Source organism: Pseudophryne corroboree, chromosome 3 (assembly GCF_028390025.1).
Source record: "Pseudophryne corroboree isolate aPseCor3 chromosome 3, aPseCor3.hap2, whole genome shotgun sequence".
Taxonomy (NCBI): Eukaryota; Metazoa; Chordata; class Amphibia; order Anura; family Myobatrachidae; genus Pseudophryne; species Pseudophryne corroboree.
In genome coordinates, this window is record NC_086446.1 from 440,544,352 (window position 1) to 440,550,351 (window position 6,000).

Sequence of the window (6,000 nt, forward strand, 5' to 3'; positions counted from 1 at the left end):
AGCGTAAATGGCTGTCCTCACTTTCACAAAATGCACTGCCCTATCAGCAAAAACTCAGGAATGTATTGACCGGGAATTGAACCCGGCCTCCCACGTGGCCGGCTAGATTTCTACCACTGAACCACCAATGATCCACAGATGCTTAATTTTAGACTTACTCATGTACTTTAGTGTACAAAACAAAGCAGGAGAGTCAGGATGCCTTGCCTTGCCATCACCACAACTCCTCGGTTACCAAGCATTGCTAACTCAGTCGGTAAAGCATGAGACTCTTAATCTCAGGGTCGTGGGTTCGAGCCCCACATTGGGCGGATGTTTTTTTTCTTTTCCTGTACCATTGTATGTGGAACACTGTCAACTTGCACCACCACAGCGCAAATGGCTGACCTCACTTTCACAAAATGCACTGCCATATCAGCAAAAAATCAGGACTGCATTGGCCGGGAATCGAACCCGGGCCTCACGCGTGGCAGGCGAGAATTCTACCACTGAACCACCAATGCTCCACAGGTACTTAATTTTACACTTACTCGTGTACTTTAGTGTATGAAACAAAGCAGGAGTGTCAGGATGCCTTGCCTTGCCTTGCCATCACCTCCATACATTAGCAACCAAGCCTGGCTAGCTCAGTCGGTAGAGCATGAGACTCTTAATCTCAGTGTCGTGGGTTCGAGCCCCACTTTGGGCGGATGTTTTTTCTTTTCCTGTACCATTGTATGTGGAACACTGTATACTTGCACCACCACAGCGCAAATGGCTGTCCTCACTTTCACAAAATACACTGCCATATCAGCAAAAACTCAGGACTGCATTGGCCGGGAATCGATTCCGGGCCTCACGCGTGGCAGGCGAGAATTCTACCACTGAACCACCAATGCTCCACAGATGCCTAATTTTACACTTACTCATGTACTTTAGTGTATAAAACAAAGCAGGAGTATCAGGATGCCTTGCCTTGCCATCACCTCCAAGCCTACGTAACCAAGCCCGACTAGCACAGTCGCTAGAGCATAAGACTATTAATCTTAGGGTCATGTATTTGAGCTCCATGTTGGGCAGTTGTTTTTTTCTCTTCCTGTACCATTGTATGTGGAACAGTGTATACTTGCATCACCACAGCGTAAATGGCTGTCCTCACTTTCACAAAATGCACTGCCTTATCAGCAAAAACTCAGGAATGTATTGACCGGGAATTGAACCCGGCCTCCCACGTGGCCGGCTAGATTTCTACCACTGCACCACCAATGATCCACAGATGCTTAATTTTAGACTTACTCATGTACTTTAGTGTACAAAACAAAGCAGGAGAGTCAGGATGCCTTGCCTTGCCATCACCACAAGTCCTCGGTTACCAAGCATTGCTAACTCAGTCGGTAAAGCATGAGACTCTTAATCTCAGGGTCGTGGGTTCGAGCCCCACATTGGGCGGATGTTTTTTTTCTTTTCCTGTACCATTGTATGTGGAACACTGTCAACTTGCACCACCACAGCGCAAATGGCTGTCCTCACTTTCACAAAATGCACTGCCATATCAGCAAAAACTCAGGACTGCATTGGCCAGGAATCGAACCCGGGCCTCCCGCGTGGCAGGCGAGAATTCTACCACTGAACCACCAATGCTCCACAGGTACTTAATTTTGCACTTACTCGTGTACTTTAGTGTATGAAACAAAGCAGGAGTGTCAGGATGCCTTGCCTTGCCATCACCTCCATACATTCTCAACCAAGCCTGGCTAACTCAGTCGGTAGAGCATGAGACTCTTAATCTCAGGGTCGTGGGTTCGAGCCCCACGTTGGGCGGATGTTTTTTCTTTTCCTGTACCATTGTATGTGGAACACTGTCAACTTGCACCACCACAGCGCAAATGGCTGTCCTCACTTTCATAAAATACACTGCCATATCAGCAAAAACTCAGGACTGCATTGGCCGGGAATCGATTCCGGGCCTCACGAGTGGCAGGCGAGAATTCTACCACTGAACCACCAATGCTCCACAGATGCCTAATTTTACACTTACTCATGTACTTTAGTGTATAAAACAAAGCAGGCGTGTCAGGATGCCTTGCCTTGCCATCACCTCCAAGCCTACGTAACCAAGCCCGACTAGCACAGTCGCTAGAGCATAAGACTATTAATCTTAGGGTCATGTATTTGAGCTCCATGTTGGGCAGTTGTTTTTTTCTCTTCCTTTACCATTGTATGTGGAACAGTGTATACTTGCATCACCACAGCGCAAATGGCTGTCCTCACTTTCACAAAATGCACTGCCCTATCAGCAAAAACTCAGGAATGTATTGACCGGGAATTGAACCCGGCCTCCCACTTGGCCGGCTAGATTTCTACCACTGAACCACCAATGATCCACAGATGCTTAATTTTAGACTTACTCATGTACTTTAGTGTACAAAACAAAGCAGGAGAGTCAGGATGCCTTGCCTTGCCATCACCACAACTCCTCGGTTACCAAGCATTGCTAACTCAGTCGGTAAAGCATGAGACTCTTAATCTCAGGGTCGTGGGTTCGAGCCCCACATTGGGCGGATGTTTTTTTTCTTTTCCTGTACCATTGTATGTGGAACACTGTCAACTTGCACCACCACAGCGCAAATGGCTGACCTCACTTTCACAAAATGCACTGCCATATCAGCAAAAAATCAGGACTGCATTGGCCGGGAATCAAACCTGGGCCTCCCGCGTGGCAGGCGAGAATTCTACCACTGAACCACCAATGCTCCACAGGTACTTAATTTTACACTTACTCGTGTACTTTAGTGTATGAAACAAAGCAGGAGTGTCAGGATGCCTTGCCTTGCCTTGCCATCACCTCCATACATTAGCAACCAAGCCTGGTTAGCTCAGTCGGTAGAGCATGAGACTCTTAATCTCAGGGTCTTGGGTTCGAGCCCCACGTTGGGCGGATGTTTTTTCTTTTCCTGTACCATTGTATGTGGAACACTGTATACTTGCACCACCACAGCGCAAATGGCTGTCCTCACTTTCACAAAATACACTGCCATATCAGCAAAAACTCAGGACTGCATTGGCCGGGAATCGATTCCGGGCCTCACGCGTGGCAGGCGAGAATTCTACCACTGAACCACCAATGCTCCACAGATGCCTAATTTTACACTTACTCATGTACTTTAGTGTATAAAACAAAGCAGGAGTATCAGGATGCCTTGCCTTGCCATCACCTCCAAGCCTACGTAACCAAGCCCGACTAGCACAGTCGCTAGAGCATAAGACTATTAATCTTAGGGTCATGTATTTGAGCTCCATGTTGGGCAGTTGTTTTTTTCTCTTCCTGTACCATTGTATGTGGAACAGTGTATACTTGCATCACCACAGCGTAAATGGCTGTCCTCACTTTCACAAAATGCACTGCCCTATCAGCAAAAACTCAGGAATGTATTGACCGGGAATTGAACCCGGCCTCCCACGTGGCCGGCTAGATTTCTACCACTGCATAACCAATGATCCACAGATGCTTAATTTTAGACTTACTCATGTACTTTAGTGTACAAAACAAAGCAGGAGAGTCAGGATGCCTTGCCATCACCACAAGTCCTCGGTTACCAAGCATTGCTAACTCAGTCGGTAAAGCATGAGACTCTTAATCTCAGGGTCGTGGGTTCGAGCCCCACATTGGGCGGATGTTTTTTTTCTTTTCCTGTACCATTGTATGTGGAACACTGTCAACTTGCACCACCACAGCGCAAATGGCTGACCTCACTTTCACAAAATGCGCTGGAATCGAACCCGGGCCTCACGCGTGGCAGGCGAGAATTCTACCACTGAACCACCAATGCTCCACAGGTACTTAATTTTACACTTACTCGTGTACTTTAGTGTATGAAACAAAGCAGGAGTGTCAGGATGCCTTGCCTTGCCTTGCCATCACCTCCATACATTAGCAACCAAGCCTGGCTAGCTCAGTCGGTAGAGCATGAGACTCTTAATCTCAGGGTCGTGGGTTCGAGCCCCACTTTGGGCGGATGTTTTTTCTTTTCCTGTACCATTGTATGTGGAACACTGTATACTTGCACCACCACAGCGCAAATGGCTGTCCTCACTTTCACAAAATACACTGCCATATCAGCAAAAACTCAGGACTGCATTGGCCGGGAATCGATTCCGGGCCTCACGCGTGGCAGGCGAGAATTCTACCACTGAACCACCAATGCTCCACAGATGCCTAATTTTACACTTACTCATGTACTTTAGTGTATAAAACAAAGCAGGAGTATCAGGATGCCTTGCCTTGCCATCACCTCCAAGCCTACGTAACCAAGCCCGACTAGCACAGTCGCTAGAGCATAAGACTATTAATCTTAGGGTCATGTATTTGAGCTCCATGTTGGGCAGTTGTTTTTTTCTCTTCCTGTACCATTGTATGTGGAACAGTGTATACTTGCATCACCACAGCGTAAATGGCTGTCCTCACTTTCACAAAATGCACTGCCCTATCAGCAAAAACTCAGGAATGTATTGACCGGGAATTGAACCCGGCCTCCCACGTGGCCGGCTAGATTTCTACCACTGCACCACCAATGATCCACAGATGCTTAATTTTAGACTTACTCATGTACTTTAGTGTACAAAACAAAGCAGGAGAGTCAGGATGCCTTGCCTTGCCATCACCACAAGTCCTCGGTTACCAAGCATTGCTAACTCAGTCGGTAAAGCATGAGACTCTTAATCTCAGGGTCGTGGGTTCGAGCCCCACATTGGGCGGATGTTTTTTTTCTTTTCCTGTACCATTGTATGTGGAACACTGTCAACTTGCACCACCACAGCGCAAATGGCTGTCCTCACTTTCACAAAATGCACTGCCATATCAGCAAAAACTCAGGACTGCATTGGCCAGGAATCGAACCCGGGCCTCCCGCGTGGCAGGCGAGAATTCTACCACTGAACCACCAATGCTCCACAGGTACTTAATTTTGCACTTACTCGTGTACTTTAGTGTATGAAACAAAGCAGGAGTGTCAGGATGCCTTGCCTTGCCATCACCTCCATACATTCTCAACCAAGCCTGGCTAACTCAGTCGGTAGAGCATGAGACTCTTAATCTCAGGGTCGTGGGTTCGAGCCCCATGTTGGGCGGATGTTTTTTCTTTTCCTGTACCATTGTATGTGGAACACTGTCAACTTGCACCACCACAGCGCAAATGGCTGTCCTCACTTTCATAAAATACACTGCCATATCAGCAAAAACTCAGGACTGCATTGGCCGGGAATCGATTCCGGGCCTCACGAGTGGCAGGCGAGAATTCTACCACTGAACCACCAATGCTCCACAGATGCCTAATTTTACACTTACTCATGTACTTTAGTGTATAAAACAAAGCAGGCGTGTCAGGATGCCTTGCCTTGCCATCACCTCCAAGCCTACGTAACCAAGCCCGACTAGCACAGTCGCTAGAGCATAAGACTATTAATCTTAGGGTCATGTATTTGAGCTCCATGTTGGGCAGTTGTTTTTTTCTCTTCCTTTACCATTGTATGTGGAACAGTGTATACTTGCATCACCACAGCGCAAATGGCTGTCCTCACTTTCACAAAATGCACTGCCCTATCAGCAAAAACTCAGGAATGTATTGACCGGGAATTGAACCCGGCCTCCCACTTGGCCGGCTAGATTTCTACCACTGAACCACCAATGATCCACAGATGCTTAATTTTAGACTTACTCATGTACTTTAGTGTACAAAACAAAGCAGGAGAGTCAGGATGCCTTGCCTTGCCATCACCACAACTCCTCGGTTACCAAGCATTGCTAACTCAGTCGGTAAAGCATGAGACTCTTAATCTCAGGGTCGTGGGTTCGAGCCCCACATTGGGCGGATGTTTTTTTTCTTTTCCTGTACCATTGTATGTGGAACACTGTCAACTTGCACCACCACAGCGCAAATGGCTGACCTCACTTTCACAAAATGCACTGCCATATCAGCAAAAAATCAGGACTGCATTGGCCGGGAATCGAACCCGGGCCTCCCG

General features: G+C 47.4%; 9 non-coding genes across 9 annotated transcripts in view; 4 read left to right on the plus strand and 5 right to left on the minus strand.

The window, feature by feature from the left end:
- Positions 1-432: 432 nt before the first annotated feature.
- TRNAG-GCC (transfer RNA glycine (anticodon GCC)) lies at positions 433-503 on the minus strand. Its single transcript has one exon. It is a non-coding gene; the product is annotated as a tRNA-Gly (tRNA).
- Positions 504-615: 112 nt separating this feature from the next.
- On the plus strand, positions 616-688 carry TRNAK-CUU (transfer RNA lysine (anticodon CUU)). Its single transcript has one exon. It is a non-coding gene; the product is annotated as a tRNA-Lys (tRNA).
- An 861-nt stretch (positions 689-1,549) lies between these two features.
- On the minus strand, positions 1,550-1,620 carry TRNAG-GCC (transfer RNA glycine (anticodon GCC)). The gene has a single exon. It is a non-coding gene; the product is annotated as a tRNA-Gly (tRNA).
- A 107-nt stretch (positions 1,621-1,727) lies between these two features.
- TRNAK-CUU (transfer RNA lysine (anticodon CUU)) lies at positions 1,728-1,800 on the plus strand. The gene has a single exon. It is a non-coding gene; the product is annotated as a tRNA-Lys (tRNA).
- An 861-nt stretch (positions 1,801-2,661) lies between these two features.
- Positions 2,662-2,732, minus strand: TRNAG-GCC (transfer RNA glycine (anticodon GCC)). Its single transcript has one exon. It is a non-coding gene; the product is annotated as a tRNA-Gly (tRNA).
- Positions 2,733-3,921: 1,189 nt separating this feature from the next.
- TRNAK-CUU (transfer RNA lysine (anticodon CUU)) lies at positions 3,922-3,994 on the plus strand. Its single transcript has one exon. It is a non-coding gene; the product is annotated as a tRNA-Lys (tRNA).
- An 861-nt stretch (positions 3,995-4,855) lies between these two features.
- TRNAG-GCC (transfer RNA glycine (anticodon GCC)) lies at positions 4,856-4,926 on the minus strand. The gene has a single exon. It is a non-coding gene; the product is annotated as a tRNA-Gly (tRNA).
- A 107-nt stretch (positions 4,927-5,033) lies between these two features.
- Positions 5,034-5,106, plus strand: TRNAK-CUU (transfer RNA lysine (anticodon CUU)). The gene has a single exon. It is a non-coding gene; the product is annotated as a tRNA-Lys (tRNA).
- Positions 5,107-5,967: 861 nt separating this feature from the next.
- The window catches only part of TRNAG-GCC (transfer RNA glycine (anticodon GCC)), a 71-nt gene continuing 38 nt past the window's right edge, over positions 5,968-6,000 (minus strand). The window contains exon 1 of the tRNA in view: positions 5,968-6,000. This exon is cut by the window's right edge and continues 38 nt beyond it. This is a non-coding gene — a tRNA (tRNA-Gly).